Source organism: Oryzias melastigma, linkage group LG13 (genome assembly GCF_002922805.2).
Source record: "Oryzias melastigma strain HK-1 linkage group LG13, ASM292280v2, whole genome shotgun sequence".
Taxonomy (NCBI): domain Eukaryota; kingdom Metazoa; phylum Chordata; class Actinopteri; order Beloniformes; family Adrianichthyidae; genus Oryzias; species Oryzias melastigma.
Window position 1 is genome coordinate 6,348,933 of NC_050524.1, and position 10,465 is coordinate 6,359,397.

General features: G+C 36.5%; 1 long non-coding RNA gene across 2 annotated transcripts; it reads right to left on the reverse strand.

Moving 5' to 3' along the window:
- Positions 1-2,071: 2,071 nt before the first annotated feature.
- Positions 2,072-4,748, reverse strand: LOC112149641. Of its 2 annotated transcripts, XR_002919820.1 has the most exons (3): positions 4,566-4,748; positions 2,621-2,740; positions 2,072-2,541 (listed from the first exon to the last, which is right to left on the reverse strand). It is a non-coding gene; the product is annotated as an uncharacterized LOC112149641 (long non-coding RNA). The 2 variants fall into 2 exon arrangements; XR_002919819.1 differs by having other exon boundaries at positions 2,072-2,740.
- Positions 4,749-10,465: the final 5,717 nt, after the last annotated feature.

Below are 10,465 nucleotides of genomic sequence, written 5' to 3' on the forward strand. Positions count from 1 at the left end.
CCTGCTTTTTGCATTCCATTAAAACATTACTATAACAGTGGGTAAAACCTCTAAACAAAAGGACGCTGGTCCCAGGTGTATCTGCGTGAGCACAGAGTGGTCCGGTGTTCATTTGAGAGGAGATGGTGAGGAATTTGAGGAAAAAAAAACATCAAATGACCTGCAGCATTCCCGCTTTACTGAGCACTTAATGACGACATTCCACTCGAATTTGCTCATTACGGCCTCATTAGTTTCTGAATATTGCAACTTTTTTTGTGCAAGTGTTGGTACCTGGGACTCTAACTGTGGAAATAAATTAAATTCTAAAGCTGGGACAGGATTTGTCTTATGTGACACAACCGGCAGACAGTTTTATTAGCAGACTGTATTTAAGTGGGAAAACAGCAGCAATAAAAAGCTATTATAGAAAAGTAAACCTAAAAATGAGACAAACCTCCTAACATTCAGTCATTTTTGACACTATTTTAGCTTCCAGAGATGACTTCTATTGAACTTTAGTAGCTTTTATTTATTTTTTATTCTAGGTTTGAATGTTTTTAAGAAAACCAGTAAGAGAAAAAGATGCTCTAATTATTTTTTGATACATTTTCAAAGCATTCGCAGTGATCTTTTCTTTAAAATAATGACTTTTTTAGCCAAAATCCTATGGAGAAAAAATAGACTCACCACAATTTTTGTCTTATTCTTTATTCGTGAATAACTATGGGTTTTTGTGTGCGTCATTCTTGATTTGTAACTCATACATTATAACTTTGTGTACCTACAATTGTATATTCACATGTACAAAAATTAAAAAATTGCAAAATATAATTTACACATGCACAAATTACAACAGCTTGAAACTAACTATGCACACAAATCTTTAAAAATGACTCACAAATCACTTGTTAAGAAAACACAAAGCCACAATTATGCTCAAATTTGATGAAAGACTCTTCACTTCTGTCAAATTTGTGTGTAAAAGATGCGTTTAAATGCTGCTAGAATGCTCGGTCATCAGTATTCTCATCAGCTGCTTTAAACTAAGATTGTAAACAATAATTTTCCCACTTTCTTAAACATATATGCTTGATGATTAATGTAAAATACACTTAACACTAAAGCTTTATTTTTTGTAGGGGCTCAATATTGAGTATTTATCGATCTGATACAATCAATATCGCAAATATTGTTTCGAATTTCGATATTTTTTGCAAATGCGGTCAACATGAAGCTCACAATCTCAATTGTTTTTAATCACAGTGAATAGTTTTTTGTAGGTTTTAATTTTTTTAATTACTTGATAAACTTAAAAACAGACTTAGAACAGTAATTTTAATAAAATAGAAAAAAGTTTATTAAAATAAAAAACTTCTTGAAATTAAATTAAAAAAGTGAAGAACTGAATTCAAAACAGTCAATAAACCAGAAAAAACAATTAACCATGATACAAAAATTAATCAAAAATGTTTAACGATTAAAAAAAAGCAACTTGTAGAAATATAAATAATTTGTAACCTCTTAGCCTTTAAGTAGAACAGTAAAAAACAGGCGAGAAATAACTTCTTTCCCTGCAGGGCGTTCGCCATGGAGCTCTCCTGTGAGCAGGCGGCGTGCGATTCTCCTCATCACTCAGAGAGCGGACAGAGTCGATCCGCCACACGTCTCGCTCCGCCTGAGGGTGTATAGAGCTTATCGACTCATCGCATGCAGCGGGAGTGGAAAGTGCAAAGTCCGTCAAAGTCAAGCGCAAATCAAGAAGTACGCACACACGAATCGGCGTGAGACTATTTTCTCCCCATAAAAATCAAAAAATCGTGTGGTTTTCTAGGACAGTTTTTGCAGGAGTTCATTTGAAATTCACCTGAGTTGACACAGTAACCTTTTCCCGTTGCTGAGAGCTCTCCGTTTCCATGCTGTCCCGCTATCTTACAGCCTCTCGTAACCTCAAGCTAACATTGTTGCGCAATAAAAATGTTGGAGCTATCCAGCCGTACAGTTTTGGACCAGATTCCAGCTCAGATGAGGAAAAGAAAGATGTACATGGATCTAGTCATCTGGATACTCCGAATAATACTCAGAAATGCAATTTTCAGCTTAATTTTCTTTATAAATGTCCTCCATCATCAGAAAAATACCTCAAGCACATGTTAAAAACATCAAATTGACATTTTCATTGAGTTTTGAAATATACAAATGATCTCAATTGGATAGACTCCAGGAATAAGCAGATCCAAAGTGTTTATGGACTTTGTAGCACATAAATCATAGAATAAAATCATTTTTCCCCTGCGTATGTTTGTTTGCACTTCCTTCTCACTTACTTTTACCTTATGGATTTATACATTTATTAAAAGTAACTGAGTTTGACATATCTGGTGTTTGTCAATTATGATAATTTAATTTCTGCAATCACACCTCATATATGAATGCTCAGATGCTAGCTTGGGCTTGTTTTTAATTAGCCACGCCTCTGGATCTGTGGAGATGCTCCCTCTGAATATCTGCTCCTGAGACCAGCCTCCCGCTCCTCACTCATCTGTTCCCCCAGCTGCGGTTCTGAAATTGAAACCCTCTTTGAGAAGTTTCAGTTGAGATTGATTTCCCAGTCAGGGGCCAGTCGGTGTCTTGGTGATACCTCAACATGTGTTCCTCCTTCATTTTTCTGTTCATGAAGTCCCCGGGTAATGACAGAAAATGGTGCTGGGTTTCACTGTCGTGTCTCTGGTTGGCCTCTGGGATGATTTTAGCCTGACGGCTAAAAGGGAGACAGAATAGAAAAAAAAAGAAGACATATTTAGTATTTTAGGCACAGTACAGTCAGTAAAAGTGTTTTACACACTAAAAACTTCATGGTTACGTTGGGTTATTTTTAACCCAACTCCAAGGCATTGGAGGTATTCATGTATTTATTGTTACTTTTTCTTTTGTCAAAGGGGATTGCTGTGATTTTTTTAAAGTCATTTTTGTAGTCTTGTACATGTTAGAAAAAAATCTAATCAAAAATGGTAGTGCGGAATAGTTTTCTCTAGGTTATTGCAACAAACTGAGTTTAAATAAAACTAAAATACCCCCCAAAATTTGTATTGCTCCAAAAAGTTACCCAAAGAAGTACTCAGTGCGTTCTTCTTCTATTAATAACTAACTTTAATTGTGTTTTCTTCCTTCTTTTTTTTAACCTGTGTCTCATTACATACTGCACAGTATTTAATGTACAGTCTTTATTAGAATTAACTACAACATTGTGACTAGCATGCAGTAGTGATGGAAGGATTAATACCAAGGTATCAAAGTATCGATTACATCACCAATTTGGGTATAGGGCACTCTACTAAAGTATAAAATACTTAAAAAAAAATAAATACATTTTTGAGCCTCATTTTTGGGGATTTTTGACTGATGAGTGAATTACTGCATTGTTTATGTTGAAACTCTCCTCTGTTCACAGGATATTCACAGAGATTATTATAATTACATATATTTTAGGGTAACAAATAAAATAAAGACACATCTATATTGTTTGTAAATGTTATTTTAATGTTAGGGTGTAAAATTAACATATTGTGTTTCAATTTGTTCAATAAAAGTTGTTTAAGAAAAGAAAAATATGTAGTTATTTAAAAAAAAAATTGTATATATCATAGATTTCCAAGGTAATATAATGATAATTTCAATGTTTGCCATATCAAGTAACTACCAGTATCGTGAGCCATGTATTGTGAATCGCATCGTATCGTGAGTTACCCTGAGATTCCTATTGTGAACTTTGTACAATAAAGTTATTATCTGGCCTGGCTTTGGTGGTATTTGTCTTTTAGAACAACTAAAAATATGCATAAGAAAAGAAAATCCCCCAATAAAAATGATCATTAATGGTCATCATATATTTTATTCAGAAAGTTATTGGTATCGCATTTAATCTTATAAGTGTGGTATCCCCCATCACGAGCATGCAGATTAATTCTTAATGAACTTAAAACTTTAAAAAAAAAATCTAAATAACTGGGACATGTGGTGAAATCTTTTTACCTAAACGTACTTGGAAGGGGCAATAATTCCATCCCCAAAAGGTTTCGTAAATCCAAAACAAGGAGTTAGTCAGAGATTCGCCAGACATCCTGACGGAACTTCAAAACTAATTGCTCTAAACTAAATTTATGTAAAGCAAAGAACTAAGTTACTGATGAGATCAATTTTACTGTTAGCAAATTTTCTGAACAAACTAAAATCAAGAAAAGATTGTTAATTGCTAATAAGTTTCTTTGGTTTCTACCAATAACATTCGATTTTTGCAAAATTATTACTAATTTTGTCTTTAATTTTTAATACATTTCAAAAGGAATAAATAGTAAAAGTCTGTATTAAAAGATAAGAAATCAGGGAGTAAAGATGAAAACAGGTTTAGAGAGAGAATGAAGCAACCAAAGTTTTATCTTAGCCCTGTCTCTTCACAATAAAACCCATTAATGCATCCTAAAACCAGGAAGATCAATGTCAGGGTTAATTTAAGACAGTTATTAAGAAGCGACAGGTTCACTGCAAATGACAGTAACTGTGAAATGTAATTATAGTTTGAAGATTACTCTGGAGCATCGTCTTGGTTGCTAATTATTTCTTGACTTCATCCACGTTTAGTCGATTTTGTCTGGAGGCTTTTGTTCTTACCATGTTGGTACAGATCATTTGAGATCGGAAGAGGGAGACTCGAACCTCTTCAGTGAAGCAGTTTTAACCCCCAAAAAATGACATGTTTGGAAATCAAACTGAACACTGGACACTTACCCTTTGGCTCCAGAACCCACCTCTGTTGCCATGACAACAGAGGTGATTGTCAGGCTTTGTGAATTCTTGGTAAAGATGTGTTAGAAAGCTTGAAATTAACATTTCTGCATGTTAAAGATCACCAAATAGATTTTAACGAAAAGCTTAGCTTGGCTTTTGAGTGACTTGGTCATATAATTGTATCTTCTCGTAAATCAAACAAGCAATCTGCAATTCCTACAATCTTTTACTCTACATCATAACTGTATTTTTGTCTATACCTTGACTTGTCTAAAAAAAATCTAATAGAAGATACCAAAAACACCAAACCCGACAAGATCAGGAAGAGATCTTTTTCCTATCCTGAACATTGCAATCCTACATTTATCTCTTTAACATGCATGCAAGTTGCATTTTCCCACAAATGTTTGAGTTTTTTTCTGTTTCAACCTTTGTGAGTTTAGGCTCCTTTACCAGGTTCTCCTTATCCATTCTTCATGAAACAACACAGCGTTTTTGTGCTGACTGAAGCATCAAAGATGCACACATAGAGGTGTATTTCCTGGGGAGAGGACCGTCCACTATATATATGTCCGTCGATGCATTATTTAGGTGATTCTGCATCATTGAAAAAAAGATTCTCTTAAAGTGAAAATCTTTTCTTTTAGGTTCACATGGATTTCTTTGAAAGCTTCTTTGCTTTCAAGGAAGAAAAATTGGAGGTGGGTTTTTTACTTTTGTAATTTTAGAGGTACTTTTATTTGTCAAGATATTTCGTCCTTTCCTGCTCCATGTTGCTTTTTTTCTGTTTAGGGTGAGGTTTATTTTTTTTAAAAAAGAAGTTCTCAATGTCTTTGAAATAGCCAAAAATATTGCCAAATTTCAGATGAACACGGCAGACATTTAAATACTCGCCAGCTCACCAATGTGGTTGATAGAAACCAGCCTGACAGTCACATATGACAGCACAACTCCAGGTGATTTTCATGACACTTTTTGCAAAAATGACTCCAAAAGAAATGAGGTCTGTGTAGCACAAATATTCAAAGCAAATGAGTTGCTGCACTTCTTGAATGAAGGAGTGAATGTTCTCGGAATTCTGCTGGGAGGGCGGCTGCAGGACGACTGTAGAATGCTGCTCCTGATGAGTGTAGGAGGAGCTACAGTGAAAAGTTTTTAGCTTCATCGCTACATGGAAACATTAACTGTATATCTCATATTAACAGTCAATGGATGGAAGACATGGATGATGTTGAGAGATTAGATTATTTTTAGCTTTGAGAGCTTAACAAAAGCATTGGTATGTCTGGGTTCATGATATCATTCAGAGATTCGCCCAGTACGGTGAAATTCACCATCTACTACAGGAGTTGCGTCAGAATGACGGCCGCTTTCAGCAGTACTTCCATCGCTCAGTTTGATGACTTGCTGTCCTACCTTAATCTAAAGGAGAAGTTGGGGCTATTAATAACCTGAACGGAAATCATGCCAGCAAATGTAAAGTGCCTCCGGTACACTTTTCAAAATAAAACGTATTTTCCGTTGAACCCATTGTGCAGCAAACATTACGTCATTGTGACAACCAAATCTGGTTTCCACTGCTTCTCTCACAATACATAATTATGTAAATGTAAGCCTATATAAGACAAAAGTATAAATAAAAGTTCTGTGCTTAGTAATTGTATGAAGACAAGTCACACAGAAAGAGGAGTGTTGTTAATATAAGTCAAAATCACAGTGGAATGAGTTTTTTTTTCATAGTACTTCTTATATAAATGGCGGGTTATCAGATGAACTTACGTGAGTTTGGAGTCTTGCGAGGTCGGCAGTTGAGTCTATGGCTGCAGCAGAACCACAGCCATCTGTAGCCAGACCGCTCTGAGTCAGACTGGATGCAGTGTCAGGCCGAGACATCACGAAACAGTGTAATCTGCTTTATTATTGTTATTTTTTGTTGTTGTTTTCTTATCCTACATCAACCTGTTTCAGTACAAAAAAAGACGCTCGATTTCACTCCCTATGACTTTGATTTGCCTCATTTGTGGTCATCATGCTTTACTTCCTGTAATTGCAGTTTTTGAAAGCTTAAAGTTCAAGTTTTTACCACTCAAAGCTACTTTAAAGCTTCCCACGTATGTCTGACATGGCGAGGACGAATCAATTAGATTTTCAAAGGTAAACATGATTTATCTTCTGCGGTAGGCTTTAGAGAAGAAGCAGAGAATTACTTATCCCGAGCCGCTGAAAGACATTTGACATCTCATCCACTGTACTGCATGTTGGGCCAGCGCTGTCACTGCGGGTCACAATCACATCGTTGCCACAGGCTCTTCATGCTACTTTGCTAAAAAGGGTTGCACACAGAAGGAACCCAGCAGTGAATTCATCAATGCTCAGACACTATTGGGTCTGAAGCTGAGGGCATCAGGCTACAGTTAAAGGAACATGCAGGCATCCATTTCTCTTCTGAATGTCTCTTTTTACGGCTTCATTTTGATGCTGGTTCAGCTCAGAGCTGTGGTAGCCCTTGTGATGGGCTCTGAACTCTTCTTTGAAGGTAATTTGTGGTATTTCTTTACTAATTTGGCAATTTCTCACAACTGGAAAACTCTAAATCTTACGTTATATATTATGTTGCAAATATTAACCCTTTAAATATGGCTGGTGACACCTAAAGGACGCACACACTTGACCGTTTAAGCAATCAACATGGATCAGCGGATTCTTACACAGAGAAAAGCCACTTTTGTTTTATATCTAACGTAAAGTGTATATCAGCTTTTCTCTGCAACAAAATCAGCTTTTTACATCAATTGCATAAACATTTCAATGCTGTAAAGTGTAACACAGCTGCCTTTCTCCACTTCAAAAAAACATATTCTACATTTACATCAAATATGCAAGCGGTTGAAGAGTTGCAGTAGTCAAGAGTATCAGCAATAGAGCTAAAATTTGAGTGTTAAAGGGGAGATACTGTGATTTTCTTCAGCCTTTTAGAGTAAACTATATCCTTATATATGATCATATATTACCTTTGGAACACTAAAAAACACATTATTTATAAAATACGAGTCTTTTTTCTGGACCGTTTTAATACTCGGAAATAAAACGACTCAATCTCTGAGGCTCCGCCTTTAGCTCCTTGTCGGTCCCGCCCATTTCACAACATCATCCTTGAGCCTGCCTCCCAAGCCTCCTCAGAGTGACCAAACTTTGATGACTGAAGATCTCCTCAGTCATTGGCTAAAAGTTATGGGGACGGGTCAAAACAGAAGAGAAAGATGGATGTGCTGCTGTCTGAAAAAGCTTGCCAGGATTTTTCCCTTATTCAAATATTTTATTTTGCTGATTGCTGTATGAAGGCCAGGTTCAACACTTTTGCTGCAGCTTTGGTACCACGGAGGAATCCTGGATGATGGTTACTGCGTTACGGCTACAGGTAGACACTCTAATACGTGTTTATGACATGTAGATTGTCGATAGAATCAATGTGGATCTCGTTAAAAGTTAATTTATTGAGGATGAATTCATCCGACCACATTTTGAGTTTCCGTGTCTAATTGTTGTGGTGTTATGGCGTTGTGTTTAAGAGAACTCTGTTGGAACTACAACAGAGCTTTTAAGATTACGTCACAGCAGCACATGGCGCGCGTCCTGCGTAACAAGACACAGAAAAGCGAGTGATACTTTTTCAGTGGTGTTAAAATAAACGTTTTAACAAGTAATCAGTTGGACCAATTATTTCCTTTTGGCTAACATGACAATCAATGCTCTACATTCGTCTGTGGCTCACCGATCGCCTCATTTCAATGTGTGTGTACAGTATACAGTCAGGTACGGTGGCTGTTTTAGTTCAGTTCTTCCGCTCTCGATTAGTTTCGTATTGAGACTGAGGAATGTCAGAGTAAACCGAAGTTCAGTCCGATTGGAAACAAACCGAGACCACCTTAGACATTCTGGCAGGAGATGACCTTAATCAGAGTTGGTTTGAGTCATTGTTTCTATGCTAACCACTCTCACCAATCAGGACTGAGCTTGTTGACATCTGATTGGCCAGTTTATATGAAAAATATCATGAAAAACATTTGGACTAAAATGGTTAGAGTATGAAAGGTTATTCTGACAGACACAATGACTAAGTAATAACTCCTGATTTCTCTACACTAGTCTATGGGATCTTGGAACCAGCGGGTACTTCCTGTTCGGAACCCAAACAGGTTTCTCTCAGTCCAGTTGTCATATACAGTCAGTAACTGAGAGTTACACACACAATTTATCACAAATAAATTACATTACAGGAAATTTAACCCTATAGAGCACTATCGCTGGGTGATTTTCACCTGAGCAAAAGTATTTACATGATTTTTAATAAGTTGCATTTTTCTGAGAGTCATGGGACCCTGGGTAAAATCTCACATGTCCCAGGAATGGGTGAACTAGAAGCTAAGTCTCCAGTATCATTATATATTTTTTTTCTATTCTCAAATTCCTAATTTTTCAGTAATTTTAACATGTTTTTAAGATTTATATTTTGATTTTCCATTTTGTTACATATACCACAGTACAATAAAACAACTCTAATGTCATACTTTGATCTATTTTTTATGACAAATACTTTTTATTGGGTATATTATATAGGATAAAAATTACCCAGCAAAATTGATGGTGTAACTTTTTACAGCAAAAGTGTTCTATGGTTAATCCAACGATGGGTGTTTAAGATAAATACCTTATGTGCTAACGAGTGCCATCTGACCTGGTTCTGAAGACTCTTATGTCTCAAGGAATAGAGGAAGGATCAGAGTCACGGTGGCTGCAGCAAGGGGCATAGCTCGACTTTCTGGAACCAACAGGAACTCGTATCTGTTCAGACAGAGCTGTGTTCTCACCGGCCTAACTGTCCAATCTACTAATGTGCTTTTGGTGTTTTACTGGCACCACCACATCTTAAAATCCATCCTCCCAAGCTGATATATAAACTCCCCGCTTTGGAAAAAAAAAAAAAAAATCCTAAAGAATGTGTAGTGGAAAGCACATAAAGCGAATGCACCCCCCCCCACACACACACACACAAGGTGTTGGCCTAGTATCTGCCACCGCTGAGACCTGAAATCTCTATGGTGGAGGAAATGATGACAGCCTTTATTGCTGGAAACTATTTCAGGAAATATAACCTCACCCCAATCACTTTCGTGGGGCGGCAATTTATAAATCTAAATTAAAGTATCTCTCTAAAAAGGTGAGGCAGCTGAAAGTCAGAACTGAGAAAATGTAAGTAAATTTAAAACAGCTGCTCCTGTGGCAACTGCTTTTTACCACTCTGGACAGCAATCACCAAACCTCCAAGAGAGAACGGAGGCAAAAAATGATAGCGCTACTAATAGATATCACAATGACATTTAACGTCTTATGCAAATGACCGAGCATTTATAGACCTGTCTGGAGTGTCTCGCCTGATAACTTCTGCGATAGGTCCCAAACCTCCTGAGGCCCTGAACTGGAATAATCAACACTGTGAGATAGTTTGAAGGATTTATCATGAAAAAAGAGCAAATAGAAATAAAATGAATACAAATTCACTTTAATTTTTTATTTAACTTTCTTTTTACCTTGGAGTAACAGAAGAAAACGTCCATCCTGACAGTGTTTTGTGGTTTTCTCTGACTTTACTCTGTAAGGGAATTAAAAGATATTCATTCAGAGTCTAGATCTAAAGTAGGCC